Genomic DNA, 20,197 nt, shown 5'->3' with positions numbered 1-20,197 from the left:
CCACTACCAACCCAATCACCTCTCCCCATTCCCCACCCACATCTCTCCCCACTACTCACCCACCCACCGACTCACCCCTCTCTCCCCACTCCCCAGCCTCCATCCTCTCACCCACTACCCACCCACACCTCTCTAATTCCTCCCCAACCACTTACCTCACTTCCCTCTCCCCAATTCCCAGCCACCTCTCTCTCCCCACTTCCCACCCACCTACATCTATCTCTCCTATCCCCTCCCAACCACCTCTTTCCCCTCTTCCCACCCACCTATCATTCTCTCCCCACTCCTCATTCACCCATCCTTTTCTCCCCTCTCCCCACCCTAGACCAACTCTGCTTCACGCGTTACTCAGTGCTAATTTCTCTCCGCTCCTCCCCTCTACAACCCCCCAACTCACCCCTCCCTCTCAACCAGCCTCTGCCCCACTCCCATTACACACCACACCCCAGCCCTCTCTGACCATCTCTTTCTTCCTCACTCCTTATCCCCGTCTCCCCACATCTGTTCCCAGAATCAATCCTCTCCTTCTCCAGCACTGACTGAGAGTCACTGACTCGAATCACTATCTTTGTTTCTCTCTCTGCAGATGCTGCCCGACCTGGTGAGTCTGAGCAGCCATTTCCAATTTTACCTCAGATTCCCAGTGTCTGCAGTTTCCTGTCGATGCTGCTGTTAGCCGAAGGTTCGTGGTGTGGGACACACACAATGTACCCATAATGGGATCAGCCATATCTACGGCTTTTTGTGGACCTTTCCATTCAAAGGCTTTGGTGTTCCCCTACCAAACCATAATTCAACCAGTCAATATACTCTCCACCACAAATCAATGGAAGTGTGTCAAAGTTTTATATGACAGGCCGAAACTTCACAAACTTCTAAGAGAGTACTGAGAGGGAGCACGAGAAGAGAGCTAGATTTTCAATCAGGTCCACTCTCAAGATTAACAAGGCAGAACTTCATGGCAGTTTCTCAGAGCTGGACTGCAACTAACCACTGAGCGGGATTCATAAGTGAGGGTGAATAAATATAATTCAAGCACAAGTGGAGCGGCCATTGTAGTGAGTGGGTCAGTGTTCAGAGTGGCTTTGGCTCATCAGGCTTGGGTGGGGTCAGCATCTGTTCAGTTGATGGAGGCCATGTTAAGCATCATGACCTCCACTGTTGTGGTGAGGCTACACTTAGGTTGGAGTGTATTCCGTTTGTGTTGCCTCCAACCTGATGGCATGAACATTGATTTCTCAAACTTCCAGTAATGACCCCCACCCCCTTCACTATTTTCCGTCCCCTTTTCCCTCTCTCACCTTATCTCCTTGCTCGCCCATCACCTTCCTCTAGTGCTCCTCCCCCCTTTTCTTTCTTCCATGGCCTTCAGTCTCTTTCACCCATCAACTTCCCAGCTCTTCACTTCATCCCTCCCCCTCCAAGTTTCACCTATCACCTGATGGTTCTCACTCCCCTCCCCATCTTTCTAATCTACTCCTCAGCTTTTTTACTCCAGTCGTACCGAAGGGTTTCAGCCTGAAACATCAACTGTACTCTTTTCCACAGATGCCGCCTGGCCTGCTGAATTCCTCCAGCATTTTGTGTGTGTTGTATCTGTTGAGTTTCTCCTTTTCTTCGTAATTGTGCATTCCTCATCTGTTAGGGCACAGTAGTGCAGAGAGAATGGCTCCAGGGACAGTGTTTTGTTCTGTGTGTGAGATAGGGGAGACCTCCATTCTCCCAGATAACCACACCTGCACCAGGTGCTCCTCAGAAAATGTGTTGAGGAACTGGAACTGCAGTTCGATGACCTTCAGCTCAAACAGGAGAATGAGGAGGTGATAGGCAGGAGTTACAGGGAGGCGGTGATCCCCAGGTTGCAGGAAGCAGATATCTGGGTGACTGTCAGGAGGAGGAGGGAAAATACACATTGTATCGAATGGAGAGGCAGGTAGGCAGAGGGGGTGGTTTGGTAAAAAAAATTCACATCATTGGAAAGAGGTGATGTAGGATCAGAAAGAGTTGAATCGCTGTGAGTAGAGCTAAAGAACCGACAGGGTAAAAAGACAGAGGAGTTCTATGCAGACCCTCAAATAGTAGTAAAAATATGGTTTGCAAATTACAATGTGATGTACAAATGCATGCAAAAAATGCAATGTTATGTTCGTCATTGGGGATTTCAATATGCAGGTAGATTGGGAAAATCAGATTGATGCAGGAGACCAAAAGGGGGAATTTCTAGAGTACGTCCGAGACAGCTTTTTAGCCAGTTCATAGTTGAACCCACTAGGAGGTAAGCTATTCTAGATTGGGTGTTGTACAATGAACCAGAATTGATTGGAAAGCTTAAGGCAAAGGAACCCTCAGGAGCCAGTGATCACAATATGACAGAAATCACCTTGCAATTCGAGAAGGAGAAGGTAATGGCAGATGTATCAGTATTACTGTGGAGTAAAGGGAATTACAGAGATACGAGAGAGGATCTGGCCTAAATTGAATGGAAAAAGAACACTGGGAGGGTTGATGGCAGGGCAACCATTGTTGGAATTTCTGGGAGCAATTTGGAAGGTTCAGGATTCCTTCCCAAAGTGGAAGAAGTATTCTAAAGGCAGGATGACATAACCATGACTGGCAAGTTAACTCAAAGCCAAAAATCAGTGGGAAGTTAGAGGATTGGGAAACTTTTAAAAGCCAACTTAAAGTAGTGGCAAAGAAGGAAAAGATGGAATATGAAGGCAAGCTAGCCAATAATATTAAAGAGGATACCAAAAGTTTCTTCAGATACATAAGGAGTAACAGAGAGGTAAGAGTAGATATCGGATTGCTGGAAAATGATGCTGGAGAGAGAGGGGACAAGAAATGGTGAATGAACTGAAGAAGTATTTTGCATCAGTCTTCACTGTGGAAGACACTAGCAGTATGCTGGAAGTTCCAGTGTGTCAGGGGGCAGAAATGTGTGATGGTGCCACGATTAGGGAGAAAGTTCTTGAGAAACAGAAAAGTCTGAAGTTTCATAAGTCACCTGGACCAGATGGCACACACCCCAGGATTCTGAAAGAGGTAACTGAAGAGATTGTGAAGGCATTGGTAGTGATCTTTCAACGATCAATTGATTCCGCCATGCTTCCAGAGGACTGGAAAATTGAAAATGTCATTCTATTCTTCAGAAAAGGAGCGAGGCAGAAAAAAGGAAATTATAGGCTAGTTTGACTGACCTCAGTAATTGTGAAGACATTGTAGTTTTTTTTTAAGGATGTGGTTTTGGGGTACATGAAGGCACTTGATATCATATACCATAGTCCGCATGGTTTCCTCAAGGGAAAGTCTTGCCTGACAAATCTGTGGGAATTCTTTGCCTCAAATGGCTGTGGAGGTCAAATAATTAAGTATATTTAAAGCGGAGATTGATAGGTTCTCGATTAGTCAGGGTATGCATGGTTACAAGAAGAAAGCAGGAGAATAGGGTTGACAGGGTTAATAAATCAGCCATGATAGAATAGTTGATAAGCCTCAATGGGCTGAATGGCCTAATTGTGCTGGTCTGTCTGAAGGTCTTGTGGTGTTAACACACACCAGTCCTTGTTGAGGGATCAGCATTGGAAAGGGTGAGCAGTCTCCAGTTCCTGGTTGTCAACGTCTCAGAGGATTTATCCCTGACCTGACATATTGATGCAATTATGAGGAAAGCACCTTAGTGACTATATTTCATTAGGAGTTTGGGGAGAATTGTTTTGTCTCCAAAGACACTGGCAAATTTCTACAGATGTACCCTGGAGAACATTCCGACTGGGTTTATCACCACCTGCTATGGAGAGGCCAATGACCAGGTTTGGAACAAGCTGCAGAACATTGTATACTCACCAACTCCAACATGGGCACCTGCCTCCCTCCATCAAGAACATCTTCAAAAGGTGATGCTTCAGGAAGAAAGCATCCCCCATTAAGGGCTCTCACCATCTTGAACAAGTCCTCTTCTCATTACTACCATCAGGCAGGAGGTACAGGAGCCTGAAGACTTACCCTCAATGGTTTAGGAACAGCTTCTTTCCCTCTGCCATCAGATTTCTGAATGGTCCATGAATCAGAAACAGATCAGAATCAGGTTAATTATCAATGGCATGTGTCGTGAAATTTGTTAACTTACAGCAGCGGCTCAATGCAATACATTATATAGAAAAAGAAGAAAAAATAATAAGTAAAGTAATTACAGTACACATATATTGAATAGATTAAAAATCATCCAAAAACAGAAATAATGCAAACATAAAAAACTTACAGCACAATACAGGCCCTTCATCCCACAAAGCTGTGCGGAAATATATATTAAAAAAAGTGAGGTAGTGTTCACAGGTTCAAAGTCCATTTAGAAATTGGATGGCAAAGGGGAAGAAGCTGTTCCTGAATCGCTGAGTGTGTGCCTTCAGGCTTCTGTATCTCCTTCCTGATGGAAACAGTGAGAAAAGGGCATGGCTTGGGTGCTGGAAGTCCTTAATAATGGACACTGCCTTTATGACACACCGCTTCTTGAAGCTGTCCTGGGTACTTTGTAGGCTGGTACCCAAGATGGAGCTGACTAAATTTACAATCCTTTGCAGCTTCTTTCAATCCTGTGCAGTAGCCACCCACGCCCATACCAGACAGTGATGCAGCCTGTCAGAATGCTGTCCATGGTACATCTATAGAAGTTTTTGAGTGTTTTTGTTGACATACCAAATCTCTTCAAACTCCTAATGAAGTATAGTTGCTGTCTTGCCTTCTTTATAGCTGCATCAATATGCTGGGACCAGGTTAGATCCTCAGAGATCTTGACAGCCAAGAACATGAAACTGCTCACTCTCTCCACTTCTGATCCCTCTATGAGGATTGGTATGTGTTCCTTTGTCTTAACCTTCCTGAAGTCCACAATCAGCTCTTTTGTCTTACTGACGTTGAGTGCAAGGTTCTTGATGTGACACCACTCCACTAGTTGGCATATCTCACTCTTGAATGACCTCTTGTCTCCATCTGAGATTATACCAACAATGGTTGTATTATCAGCAAATTTATAGGTGGTATTTGAGTTATGCCTTACCACACAGTCATGGGTATAGAGAGAGTAGAGTAGTGGGCTAAGCACACACCACAGTAAGGAGGGGGGCATGGAGGGATGAGGATGTCTTTGTTAGCTTGCTCCTGGGGCTGGTGAAAACAGCCATCCGAGAGTCTTGGAAATGGGTGGCGGGAGGATCTGCCCGGGCAGACTGCCTGGCAATGTTTCGGGTGTATGTTCGTGCTCGGGTAAATATTGGAAAGGAACACGCGCGGTCCAAGGTGACCTTAGAGGCGTTCTGGGACCGTTGGGCTCCGCGGGGTGTAAATGCCATCATTGATAGAGATGGGAACATTTTGTTTTAATGTATATTGTCTATTTGTAGTGAAGTAATTGTGTTAGTCACTGTTTTGTATATATTGTATAGCACCGATATTTATAATAAATGAATTTTGTAAAAAAAAGAGGTGCACCAGTGTTGATCGTTAGTGAGGAGGAGATGTTATCACCAATCTACACAGACTGTGGTCTCCCATTTAGGAAGTCAAGGATCTAATTGCAGGGGGAGGTACAGAGGCCCAGGTTCTGTAACTTCTCAATCAGGATTGTGGGAACGATGGTGTTAAATGTTTTGCTCTTGTCGATGAACAGCATCCTGACATAGGTGTTTGTGTTGTCCAGGTGGTCAAAGGCTGTGTGGAGAGCCATTGAGATTGCATCTGCCGTTGACCTATTGTGGCGATAGGCAAATTGCAGTGGGTCCAGGTCCTTGCTGAGGCAGGAGTTCAGTCTAGTCATCACCAACCTCTCAAAGCATTTCATCACTGTCGATGTGAGTGCTACCAGGGGATAGTCATTAAGGCAACTCACAGTATTCTTCTTAGGCATTGATATAATTATTGCCTTTTTGAAGCAAGTGGGAACTTCTGCCTGTAGCAGTATGAGGTTCAAAATGTCCTTGAATACTCCCACTAGTTGGTTGGCACAGGTTTCCAGAGCCTTACCAGGTACTCCATCGGGACCTTCCACCTTTGAAGGTTCACCCACTTTAAAGACAGCCTAACATCGGCCTTTGAGACAGAGATCACAGGGCCATCAGGTGCAGCGGGGATCTTCACAGCTGTAGTTATATTCCCCCTTTCAAAGCAGGCATAGAAGGCGTTGAGTTCATCTGGTAGTGAAGCATCGCTGTCATTCATGCTATTGGGTTTCGCTCTGAGGAAGTAATGTCTTGCAAACCCTGCCAGAGTTGTCATACCTCCAATGTTGCCTCCAACCTCGTTCGAAATTCCCTTTTTCCCTTGAAATAGTCCTTCGCAAATCATACCTGGTTTTCTGGTACAGGCCTGGGTCGCCAGACTTGAATGCCACAGATCAAGCCTTCAGCAGACGATGTACATCCTGGTTCATCCAGGGCTTTTGGTTTGGGAACGTACAGTAAGTCTTTGTGGGCACACACTCATCCACACAGGTTTTAATGAAGTCAGTAACAACTGCAGCATACTCATCCAGGTTCAAAGATGAATCCCTGACTACAGTCCAGTCCACCGATTGAAAGCAGTCTTAGATAGATAGATAGATAGATAGATACTTTATTCATCCCCATGGGGAAATTCAACTTTTTTTCCAATGTCCCATACACTTGTTGTAGCAAAACTAATTACATACAATACTTAACTCAGTAAAAAAATATGATATGCATCTAAATCACTATCTCAAAAAGCATTAATAATAGCTTTTAAAAAGTTCTTAAGTCCTGGCGGTTGAATTGTAAAGCCTAATGGCATTGGGGAGTATTGACCTCTTCATCCTGTCTGAGGAGCATTGCATCGATAGTAACCTGTCGCTGAAACTGCTTCTCTGTCTCTGGATTGTACTATGTAGAGGATGTTCAGAGTTTTCCATAATTGACCGTAGCCTACTCAGCGCCCTTCGCTCAGCTACCGATGTTAAACTCTCCAGTACTTTGCCCACGACAGAGCCCGCCTTCCTTACCAGCTTATTAAGACGTGAGGCGTCCCTCTTCTTAATGCTTCCTCCCCAACACGCCACCACAAAGAAGAGGGCGCTCTCCACAACTGACCTATAGAACATCTTCAGCATCTCACTACAGACATTGAATGATGCCAACCTTCTAAGGAAGTACAGTCGACTCTGTGCCTTCCTGCACAAGGCATCTGTGTTGGCAGTCCAGTCTAGCTTCTCGTCTAACTGTACTCCCAGATACTTGTAGGTCTTAACCTGCTCCACACATTCTCCATTAATGATCACTGGCTCCATATGAGGCCTAGATCGCCTAAAGTCCACCACCATCTCCTTGGTCTTGGTGATATTGAGACGCAGGTAGTTTGAGTTGCACCATATCACAAAGTCCTGTATCAGTTTCCTATACTCCTCCTCCTGTCCATTCCTGACACACCCCACTATGGCCGTGTCATCAGCGAACTTCTGCACATGGCAGGACTCCGAGTTATATTGGAAGTCTGATGTGTACAGGGTGAACAGGACCGGAGAGAGTACGGTTCCCTGCGGCGCTCCTGTGCTGCTGACCACCGTGTCAGACCTACAGTCTCCCAACTGCACATACTGAGGTCTATCTGTCAAGTAGTCCACTATCCAATCCACCTTGTGCTTCCCTTGTCCAAACCTTCTTGGTCCTCACTACTGGTGCTGCAGTCTTTGCCTATACTAGGAAGTAGAAGTACAGCCGGTGATCAGACTTCCCAAACTGAGGGCGTGGAATAGCACGGTAGGCATTCTTGGTGGTGATGTAACAATGGTCCAGTGTTAGCTTCTTCTGGTATTGCAAGTGATCTGTTGATGGTAATTGCTTAGTGATTTGTTCAGACTGGCCTGGTTAAAATCCCCCAAAACATTGGTGAAGGTGTTAGGGTGTGTTGTTTCGTGCATGTTGATCCCATTGCTCAGATCATCTAAAGTCTGCTTGACATTGGCCTGAGGTGGAATGTAAACTGCTACCAAATGACCCCAGAGAACTCCCGTGGTTGGTAAAATGGACGGCACTTTACTGCTAGATATTCCAGGTCTGGTGAGTAGAATTAGGACAACACTGATATATTTGTGCACCGAGAAGAGTTGATCATGAGGCATACTCCTCCACCTCTGCTTCTGAGAGAATCTATAGATCTATCCTGATGGTGTATAGTAAACCCATGGATCTGAATCGCTGCATCCGGTACAGAAGGAGTTAACCAGGATTCCATGAAACAAAGGACACACGCGGTCCTAATGTCCCTCTGATTCAGCACTCTGGCTCTGAGATCATCGATTTTATTCACCAGAGACTGCACATTTGCCAGCAAGTATAGGGAGTTTAAAACCCCGTTTCCTTAAACGCACTTGTATCCCTGACCTGCAGCCACATTTCCCGCGTGGAATCCGTGGAATCCGAGGAATCTGTCCGCAGTCGGCATTGTTTCCGTCAGTATTAAGCAGTGATAGTTCATTTAAACACATCAAGACATCTTTGTTGACTGTAATGAACTTGGAAGCAGTTATGCTTTAGCTGTATCAGGCTGAAATGAGAATATTTAATCGTATCTATTGAGAGTTCTGCTGTCACACGAGTCGTTTCCACATCCTTCCTGTAGTGAGGTGACCAGAACTGAACACTGTACTCCAAGTGGGGTCTGACCAAGGTCTTGTATAGTTGTAACATTACCTCACGGCTCTTGAACTCAATCCCACTGTGGACACATCATGCACCTTCTTAACAACACTGTCAACCTGCACTGCAGCTTTGAGTGTTCAATGGACACAATCCCCAAGATCTCTCTGATCCTCCACACTGCCAAGAGTCTTACCTTTAACACTATATTCTGTCTTCAAATTTGACTTACCAAAATGAACCCCATTTCCTCCGCATCTGCTCTCAGGATGAGGCTTTCATTCCAGAAATAGATCGACAAACCCACTTGTCCAGGTAGCCCCATTGTTTCAGCTTGTTCTTGCCCCACTGAACTAATACCGGCATACCTCGAGTCTGTTTTATCCCCCAAGTTCACTTCCTTCCTACCTACATCCGTGACACCTCACACTCTCTTGATCTTTGCAAGAAGTTCAAGTTCCCTCGCACCCATCATCTTACTTTTACTATGGATGTCCAGTCCCTATAGACCTCGATCCCCCACCAGGAAGGCCTCAAAGCTCTGGGTTTTTTTCTGGACACCAGACCTAACCAGTTCCTCTCCACCACCACTTTCCTCTGCCTAGCGGAACTCCTCACTCTAAATAATTTCTCCTCCCACTTCCTCCAAATAAAAGAGGTAGCCGTGGGCACTCACATGGGTTGAACTCCATCTGCCACCTCAGCCCAGTTCTACATCCTATCAATGTCCCACTGTAACCTCTGACAGCCCTCCACACTATCCACAACACCCCCAACCTTTGTATCATCAAAAAACATACTATCCAACCCTTCTACTTCTTCATCCAGCATTTTTAAAAATCATAAAAAGGATGGGTCCTTGTGGAAGAAAATACCCAGAGCTGACACTGTATTGAGCGAGGAAGGGTTAATGATCTTCAAATGTAAAATCAAAGCCTACTGTGATTAATGTACTCTGTGCTGTTGACAACGTGCCTTTCAGTCAGGCTGATTAAAATAACTTCTTTGTTCTAAGAATTATCTCATGTCTGATATACTCTTTTGAGAAATTAACACTGAAGTAAATGTGTAACTGCTGAAGGACATATCCTGCAACTTTGCTACTCAGCAGAACGGCCATTGAAGTTCCTCCTTCTGATTTATGTGTTTTTCTCCCGTGTGTTTGGGATATAAATAAGAGCGTGACCAGAGTCTCGGAACTCCGCTTTTAGGGGATGAGCTCTCCGTGATATCACGCTACAATGAAGGCACTCTGAAGCGATCTCCCTCCGTGTCCGAGTGTTAGTTCTTTTTCCGCAACAACAAATGGTGATGAGGATGGGATCCTCATAAGACGCTCCACTCCCTTTCAAGTTGGGAAGGACTGACGAGGCAGATGGCTTTGCAGAATCCCAAAAAGAACCCGAGTGGAAAAAGGGGACTTTCCAAGTTAGGAAAGGCACCGGCATCCTAGCTGAAAGGGGGACGGCCGTAGTTTTTCTGACGCCCTAGCTTAAAGGGTGGGGGGGGGGGAGCCCTAGTTCAGTCCCTTCCTACCTACACCCATGACAACTCACATGCTCCTGATCTATGCAAGGATTTGAGTTCCCTAGGGACTTGGAGTACTGTGCTAAGTTCTGGTCGCCTCACTACAGGAAGGATGTGGAAGCCATAGAGAGAGTGCAGAGGAGATTTACAAGGATGTTGCCTGATTGCAGAGTGTGCCTTATCAGAATAGGTTAAATGAACTTGGCTTTTTCTCCTTGGAGTGACGGAGGATGAGAGGTGACCTGATAGAGGTGTATAAGATGATGAGAGGCATTGATCTTGTAGATAGACAGAGGCTTTTTCCCAGAGCTGAAATGGCTAACACGAGGGGTATAGTTTTAAGGTGCTTGGAAGTGGGTACAAGGGGGTTGTCAGAGGTAAGGTTTCCACACAGAGTGGTGGGTGTGTGGAATGCACTGCCAGTGATGGCAGTAGAGGTGGATACAACGGGGTCTTTTAAGAGATTCTTGGATAGTACATGGAGCTTAGAAAAATAGAGGGCTGAACTTTAGAGTAATTCTGACATGAGGAAAGCTGCAGATGCTGGAAATTCAAACAACACACACAAAATGCTGGTGAAACACAGCAGGCCAGGCAGCATCTATAGGGAGAAGCACTGTCGACATTATAGATGCTGCCTGGCCTGCTGTGTTCCACCAGCATTTTGTGTGTGTTGTTAGAGTAATTCTAGGCAGTTTCTAGAATAGGTTACATGGTTGGCAGAACATTGTGGGCCAAAGGGCCTGTAACATGCTGTAGATTTCGATTTTCTATGTTCTATCACCACCCAGCTTCTGGTATCATTCCCACCCTCTCCTTTCCACATCTGCCTATCACCTCCCTTCCACCTGTCACCAACTAACTTCTGACACCATTCCCACTATCTCCTTCCCATATCAGCCAATCACCTCCCTCCCTGCTTTGAGAGGTTGGTCGAGGATTACATCTGCAGCATGCTCCCACCCAAACTGGACCCCTACAATTCACCTACCAACACAACTGATTGACAGTTGATGCAATAGCCACTGCTCTACAAACTGTCATTACACATCCGGAGAAGAAGGATGCTTATGTGAGAATGCTGTTCGGCATTCAATACCACAATTCCTTCCAGGCTCGACAAGAAGCTCAGACACCTCGGCCTTCACCCTGCTTTGTGCAGCTGGATCCTGGACTTCCTGTCAGATTGTCAGCAGGTCATACGAGTGGGCTCCCTCACCTCCAACCCTCTGACTCTCAATACAGGAGCCTCTCAGGGCTGTGTACTTAGTCCTCTCTTTTACTCCCTGTATACCCATGACTGTGTCACCGCCCACAGCTCCATTCTGCTAATTAAATTTGCTGATGATACTATATTAATTGGCCTAATCTCAAACAATAACGAGGTAGCCTACAGGGAAGATGTCATCTCTCTGACACAGTGGTGTCAAGAAAACAACCTCTCCCACAATGTCACAAAAAGCAAAGGAGCTGTTTGTGGATTACAGGAGAAATGGAGTTGGGCTAACTCTCATTGACAATTGATCTAGGGTTGAGAGGGTAGAGGGTAGACAGCTTTAAGTTCCTCGACATCCACATCACTGAGGACTTCACGTGGTCTGTGAAAACCAGCTGTGAGATGAAAAAGGCACAACAGCGCCTCTTTCACCTCAGACAGTTGAGGAGGATTTATATGGGCCCCCAAATCCTAAGAACTAAGAATGTGAAAAGAAAAAGATTGGTTAAGAAAAATGTAGGTCCCTTACAGTCAGAAACGGGTGAATTGATCATGGGGAACAAGGACATGGCAGACCAACTGAATAACTACTTTGGTTCTGTCTTCATTAAGGAGGACATAAATAATCTTCCGGAAATAGTAGGGGACCGAGGGTCTAGTGAGATGGAGGGACTGAGGGAAATACATGTTAGTAGTGAAGTGGTGTTAGGAAAATTGAAGGGATTAAAGGCAGATAAATCCCCAGGGCCAGATGGTCTGCATCCCAGAGTGAATAAGGAAGTAGCCCAAGAAATATTGGATGCATTAGTGATAATTTTTCAAAACTCCTTAGATTCTGGATTAGTTCCTGAGGATTGGAGGGTGGCTAATGTAACCCCACTTTTAAAAAAAGGAGCGAGAGAGAAACCGGGGAATTATAGACCGGTTAGCCTGACATCGGTGGTGGGGAAAATGCTAGAGTCGGTTATCAAAGATGTGATAACAGCACATTTGGAAAGAGGTGAAATCATCGGACAAAGTCAGCATGGATTTGTGAAAGGAAAATCATGTCTGACGAATCTTATAGAATTTTTTGAGGATGTAACTAGTAGAGTGGATAGGAGAGAACCAGTGGATGTGGTATATTTGGATTTTCAAAAGGCTTTTGACAAGGTCCCACACAGGAGATTAGAGTGCAAACTTAAAGCACACGGTATTGGGGGTATGGTATTGATGTGGATAGAGAATTGGTTGGCAAACAGGAAGCAAAGAGCGGGAATAAACGGGACCTTTTCAGATTGCCAGGCGGTGACTAGTGGGGTACCGCAAGGCTCAGGGCTGGGACCCCAGTTGTTTACAATATATATTAATGATTTAGACGAGGGAATTAAATGCAGTATCTCCAAGTTTGCGGATGACTCGAAGCTGGGCGGCGGTGTTAGCTGTGAGGAGGAAGCTAAGAGGATGCAGGGTGACTTGGATAGGTTAGGTGAGTGGGCAAATTCATGGCAAATGCAGTTTAATGTGGATAACTGTGAGGTTATCCACTTTGGTTGGAAGAACAGGAAAACAGATTATTATCTGAATGGTGGCTGATTAGGAAAAGGGGAGGTGCAACGAGACCTGGGTGTCATTGTACACCAGTCATTTAAAGTGGGCATGCAGGTACAGCAGGAGGTGAAAAAGGCAAATGGTATGTTGGCATTCATAGCAAGAGGATTCAAGTACAGGAGCAGGGAGGTTCTACTGCAGTTGTACAAGGCCTTGGTGAGACCACAGCTGGAGTATTGTGTGCAGTTTTGGTCCCCTAATCTGAGGAAAGACATTCTTGCCATAGAGGGAGTACAAAGAAGGTTCACCAGTTTGATTCCTGGGATGGCAAGACTTTCATATGAAGAGAGACTGGATTGACTAGGCTTATACTCGCTGGAATTTAAAAGATTGAGGGGGGATCTTATTGAAATGTATAAAATTCTAAAGGGATTGGACAGGCTAGATGCAGGAAGATTGTTTCTGATGTTGGGGGAGTCCAGAACGAAGGGTCACAGTTTAAGGATAAAGGGGAAGCCTTTTAGGACCGAGATGAGGAGAAAATGCTTCACACAGAGAGTGGTGTATCTGTGGAATTCTCTGCCACAGGAAACAGTTGAGGCCAGTTCATTGGCTATACTTAAGAGGGAGTTAGATATGGCCCTTGTGGCTAAAGGGATCAGGGGGTATGGAGAGAAAGCAGGTACAGGGTTCTGAGTTAGATGATCAGCCATGATCATACTGAATGGCGGTGCAGGCTCGAAGGGCCGAAAGGCCTACTCCTGCACCTATTTTCTATGTTTCTATGTAACTTTCTATGGGGGCACAATTGAGCACATTCTGACTGGCTGCATCACTGCATGGTATGGGCACTCTACCTCCCTTAATCGCAGGATTCTGCAGAGAGTGGTGTGGAGAGTCCAGCGCATCTGCAGATATGAACTTCCCACTATTCAGGACCCTTGCAAAGACAGGTGTGAAAAAAAGGGACCAAAGGATCATTGGGGACCCGAGTTACCCCAACCCAAACTGTTCTAGCTGCTACCATCCGGGAAATGGTACGACAGCACCAACAGGCTCCTGGACAGCTTCTTCCACCAGGCCATCAGACTGATGAACTCACACTGATTTGAGTGTACTCTATGTTACATTGACTGTTCTATTTATGATAAATTATTATGAATTATATGATTGCACATTGCACAGTTAAACAGAGATGTAACAAAGATTTTTACTCCTCATGTCTGTGAAGGATGTAAGAAATAAAGTTATTTCAATTCAGTTCAATTCCACCTATCACCACCTTGCTTCTGGCACCATTCCCACTCTCTCCTCACATCTGCCTATCACCCCCCTTTCACCTTGATCTACCCATCAGCTGTCAGCCCCCCTGCCCTCCACCTTTTATATTGGATATCTCCCCTCTATCTTTCAGTCTAGATGAAGGATCGGACTTAAATCTTTGAGTCCATTTCCCTCCCTAGATGCTGACCAAACTGCTGAGCTCCCTGGGAAGTGAGGGGCAAGATTTCTGTGTCTTTGGCAATGATGTTTGTGTCCTCACTGGACACAGGAGAAGTACCAGATGACTGGAGAGCGGAAAATGTCAATCCTTTGATCAAGAAAGGGAGTAGGGCTAACCATGGGGAGTATAGACTAGTGTTGGCAAATTATTGGAGAGAATTCTTAGAGATAGTATTTATGACTATTTGGAGAAACATAGTCTGATTAATACAGTCAGGATGGCTTTGTGAGGGGCAAATCATGCCTCACAACCCTGATTGAACTCTTTAAGGATGTGACAAAACACATTGATGAAGACAAAGCAGTGGGTACGGTATAAATTAATTTTAGTCAGGCATTTGACAAGGTTTCCCATGTTAGGCTCATTCAGAATGTCTGGGGCATGGGATCCAGGGAAACTGGGCTGTGTGGATACAAGATTGGCTTGTCCGAAGAAGTTAGAGGGTGGTTGTAGATGGAGAGTATTCTGCCTGGAGGTTGGTAACTGGTAGTGTTCCACAGGGATCTGTTCTGGGACCCCTGCTCTTTGTGATGGTTAGAAATGACTTGGAAGAGGGAATAGAAGGGTAGATTAGTAGGTTTGCAGATCACACGAAGGTTGATGGGGTTGTGGACAGTGTGGAGTGTAGCTGTTCTGTAGGTTGCAATGGGACATCTCCTCCTCACTGACAATCAACACTGGAGCACTTCAAGGGGGTGTGCCTAGCCCACTGCTCTACTCTCTATATACACATGACTGTGTGGCTAGGCACAGCTCAAATACCATCTATAAATTTGCTGATATACACCATGGGTAGCCGAATCTCAAATGGTCATGGGAAGGTGTACAGGAATGAGATATGCCAACTAGTGGAATGGTGTCACAGCAAGAACCTGGCACTCAACGTCAGTAAGACAAAAGAGCTGATTGTGGACTTCAGGAAGGGTAAGACAAAGGAACACATACCAATCCTCATAGAGGGATCAGAAGTGGAGAGAGTGAGCAGTTTAAGGTTCCTGGGTGTCAATATCTCTGAGAATCTAACCTGGTCCCAGCATATTGATGCAGTTATAAAGAAGGCAAGACAGCGACGATACTTCATTAGGAGTTTGAAGAGATTTGGTATGTTAACAAAAACACTCAAAAACTTCTATAGATGTACCGTAGAGAGCATTCTGACAGGCTGCATCAGTGTCTGGTACAGGGGGTGGGGGGGGGGGGGGGTGGGGGAAAGTGGTGCTACTGCACAGGACTGAACGAAGCTGCAAAGCATTGTAAATTTAATCAGCTCCATCTTGGGTACCAGCCTACCAAGTACCCAGGACATCCTGAAGAAGCAGTGTCTCAGAAAGGCAGTGTCCATTATTAAGGACCTCCAGCACCCAAGCCATGCCCTTTTCTCACTGTTACCATCAGGTAGGAGGTAGAGAAGCCTGAAGGCACACACTCAGTGATTCAGGAACAGCTTCTTCCCCTCTGCCATCCGATTCCTAAATGGACATTGAAGCTGTGAACACTAACTCACTTTTTTAATATATATTTCTAAGGTAAGGATATGTTCTGCACGGCTTTGTGGGGCGAAGGGCCTCTATTGTGTTGTAAGATTTTTATGTTTGTATTATTTCTGCTTTTGGATGATTTTTAATCTATTCAATATACATGTACTGTAATTACTTTACTTATTATTTTTTCTTCTTTTTCTATGTAATGTATTGCATTGGACTGCTGCTGTAAGCTAACAAGTTTCACGACACATGCTGTTGATAATAAACCTGATCTGATCTGTTTCTGATTCATGGACCATTCAGAAATCTGACGGCAGAGGGAAAGAAGCTGTTCCTAAACCATTGAGGGTAAGTCTTCAGGCTCCTGTACCTCCTGCCTGATGGTAGTAATGAGAAGAGGACTTGTTCAAGATGGTGAGAGCCCTTAATGGGGGATGCTTTCTTCTTGAAGCATCACCTTTTGAAGATGTTCTCGATGGAGGGAGGCTGGTCCCCATGTTGGAGTTGGTGAGTATACAATGTCCTGCAGCTTGTTCCAAACCTGGTCATTGGCCTCTCCATGGCAGGTGGTGATAAACCCAGTCGGAATGTTCTCCAGGGTACATCTGTAGAAATTTAATGTGCTTTCCTCATAATTGCATCAATATGTCAGGTCAAGGATAAATCCTCTGAGACGTTGACAACCAGGAACTGGAGACTGCTCACCCTTTCCAATGCTGATCCCGCAACAAGGACTGGTGTGTGTTAACACCACAAGACCTTCAGACAGACCAGCACAATTAGGCCATTCAGCTCGTTCAGGCTTATCAGCTATTCTATCATGGCTGATTTATTAACCCTGTCAACCCTATTCTCCTGCTTTCTTCTTGTAACCGTTCATACCCTGACTAATTGAGAACCTAACAATCTCCGCTTTAAATATACTCAATTACTTGACCTCCACAGCCATTTGAGGCAAAGAATTCCCACAGATTTGTCAGGCAAGACTTTCCCTTGAGGAAACCATGCGGACTATGGTATATGATATCAAGTGCCTTCATGTACCCCAAAACTACATCCTTAAAAAAAATGAATGCAATGTCATCACAATTACTGAGGTCAGTCAAACTGGCCTATAATTTCCTTTTTTTCTGCCTCGCTCCCTTCCTGAAGAATGTAATGACACTTGCAATGTTCCATTCCCCTGGCAGCATGCCAGAATCAATTGATTCTTGAAGGATCACTACCAATGCCAGGAACTTTCTCCCTAATCATGGCACCATCACACATTTCTGCCCCCCGACCCACTGGAACTTCCAGCATACTGCTAGTGTCTTCTACAGTGAAGACTGATGGAAAATATTTCTTCTGTTCATTCACCATTTTCTTGTCTCCTCTCTCTCCAGCATCATTTTCCAGCAATCCAATATATACTCTTACCTCTCTGTTACACTTTATGTATCTGAAGAAACTTTAGATTTGGCCATCTTTTCCTTCTTTGCAACTATAAGTTGGCTTTTAAAAGTTTCCCAATCATCTAACTTCCCACTGATTTTTGGCTTTGACTTAACTTGTCAGTCATGGTTATGTCATGGGGTAGGTGGGGAGTAGGGTGAAAATGGTAGAGGGTGGGTAGTGGAGAGAAAGAGGTGGGTGGGTGGGGAGTGGGGAGGGAGATGGGTGAGTGGAGTGTGGGGTGGGGGGTGTGTGAATCAGGAGAGGGGAGGGAGGGGTGGGTGTGGAGTACGTAGAGAGAGGAGGGTGGGTGGTGATGGGGAGAGAGGAGGGTGTGGAATAGGGAGCGGGAGATAGGTCGGTGATTGGTTGGAAGAGAGCGATGGGAGTGCGGAGTTTGGAGAATGAATTGGGTGAGTGGTGAGTGGGGAGAGAGGTGTGTGGGTTGGGAGTGGGGTGTGTGAAGAGAGAGGTGTGTGGGTGGGGAGTGGGGAGAACAAGGTGGGTGGGGAGTGTGGAGAGAGGTGATTGGGTTGGTAGTGGGGAGAGAGAGACGAGTGGGGAGAGAGGTGGGTGGAGGGTTAGGAGTGAGAGATGTCTATAGGATTTGTGATGTTAAGTGGGATCAGTACGGACAGGTAGTTAAAGGTCAACACGAATATGTTGGGCCAAATGCCTGTTTGATTCCATACAAATAATCACATGATTTCTTTGAAAAGGAAAGTTTGAAAGTAAAAGCTCTGAATCTCTCTGTAAACCAGGGTACAGAAACAGCTGTATCAGCAGAGGTCACACTGAGAGTCTGATGTGGGCAGAGGGAAGTGAGTGGGTGGGGAGTGGGGAGAGAGAGGTGGTTGGGCGGGGAGTGCAGGGTGGTGGGTGGGTCGGGAATGGAGAGGGAGAGGAGGGTGGGGACAGAGATGGTTGAGTGAGTGGTGAGGAGTGGGAAGTGTGTGGGTGTGGAGTCGGGAGAGAGAGGTTGGTGGGGAGAGGGAGGTGGGTGGGTGGTGAGTGGGCAGAGAGAAGTGAGTGGATGAGGAGTGGGGAGAGAGAGGTGGGTGGGTGGGAGTCGGGAGAGAGAGTTGGGTGGGTGGGGAGTGGGGAGAGAGAGGTGGGTGGGTGGGAGTGGGGAGAGTGAAGTGGGTGGGTGGGGAGTGGGGAGAGAGAAGTGAGTGGGGAGAGAGAGTTGGGTGGGTGGAGAGTGGGGAGAGAGAAATGAGTGGGTGGGGAGTGGGGAGAGAGAGTTGGGTGGGTGGGGAGTGGGGAGAGAGAGGTGGGTGGGTGGGGACAGGGAAGTAACAGTTGGGTGGGGATTAGGGAGGGAGATTTGGAAGAGAGAGTTGGATGGGTAGGGAGGGGGATGGTGAGGTAGGTGAGTGGGAGTGTGTTGAGAGATGTGGGTGGGGATTGGGGAGAGAGAGAGGTGAGAGGAGGGTGGGTGGGGAGTGTGGAGAGAGGGGCTGGGGTGTGGGGAGAGGGAGAGAGAGTTGGGTGGGTGGGGATTGGGGAGAGAGAGGTGGGTGGTGCGGAGTGGGGAGGGAGGTGAGGGTCCGTGCGGAGTGGGGAGAGAGAGTTGGGTGGGTGGGGATTGGGGAGAGAGAGGTGGGTGGTGCGGAGTGGGGAGGGAGGTGAGGGTCCGTGCGGAGTGGGGAGAGAGAGTTGGGTGGGTGGGGATTGGGGAGAGAGAGGTGGGTGGTGCGGAGTGGGGAGGGAGGTGAGGGTCTGTGCGGAGTGGGGAGAGAGAGTTGGGTGGGTGGGGATTGGGGAGAGAGAGGTGGGTGGTGCGGAGTGGGGAGGGAGGTGAGGGTCTGTGCAGAGTGGGGAGAGAGAGGTGGGTGGGTGGGGATTGGGGAGAGAGAGGTGGGTGGGTGGGGAGTGGGGAGAGAGAGGTGGGTGGGTGGGGATTGGGGAGAGAGAGGTGGGTGGTGCGGAGTGGGGAGGGAGGTGAGGGTCTGTGCGGAGTGGGGAGAGAGAGGTGGGTGGGTGGGGATTGGGGAGAGAGAGGTGGGTGGTGCGGAGTGGGTAGTGAGAGGAGGGTGGGTGGGAGTGGGTTGATGATGATTTGGGAGAGAGGGGTGGGTGGGAGGCGAGTGTGGAGACAGGTGGGTAGGATGTGGGGAGGGGAAGAGAGAGTGTGGTGGGTGGGGAGAGAGAGGTGGGTGGGTGTTGAGTTGGGAGAGAGCTGGGTGAGTGGGGAGTGGAGAGGTTGGTTCGGGAGAGGGGAGAAAGGGAGGGAGGGAGAGAAAGAGAGAGAGAGAGAGAGACTCAAACGATGAGAACAGGTGGAGCTGTGGTTGGACTCACTATGGGATATCCGGGATGGGGAAATGTGGGAGACGTTTAGTGAAGAGGTCACAGTGCAGTGACAGAGAGGGGAGATGGGTGAGCACCTGGAGGGGCAGGTGATCTGGTATTGCAGGAGTGTCCTGGGGTCAATCCCCTCTCACATGGGAAAGTTCAAAATAAATTAATTATCAAAGTACATATCTGTCACTATATACTACCCTGAGATGGCTGATCCCGGATCCCACTCAATTCCAGACACCTGCCTTCTCGCCATATCCTCTGATACCCTGACCGATCAGGAAACGATCAACTTCCGCCTTAAATATACCCACGGACTTGGCCTCCACCGCAGTCAGTGGCAGAGCATTCCACAGATTCACTACTCTCTGGCTAAAAAAATTCCTCCTGATCTCTATTCTAAAAGTTTGCCCCTCAATTTTGAGGCTGTGCCCTCTAGTTCTGGATACCCCCACCTTGGGAAACATCCTCTACATACTCACGCTATCTAGTCCTTTCAACATTCAGTAGGTTTCAATGAGATCCCCCCGCATTCTTCTAAATTCCAGTGAGTACAGGC

The sequence above is a fragment of the Hemitrygon akajei genome, chromosome 4 (assembly GCF_048418815.1).
Source record: "Hemitrygon akajei chromosome 4, sHemAka1.3, whole genome shotgun sequence".
Taxonomy (NCBI): Eukaryota; Metazoa; Chordata; class Chondrichthyes; order Myliobatiformes; family Dasyatidae; genus Hemitrygon; species Hemitrygon akajei.
The sequence above is the reverse complement of the archived record's forward strand: the minus strand, read 5'-3'. Positions refer to the sequence as shown.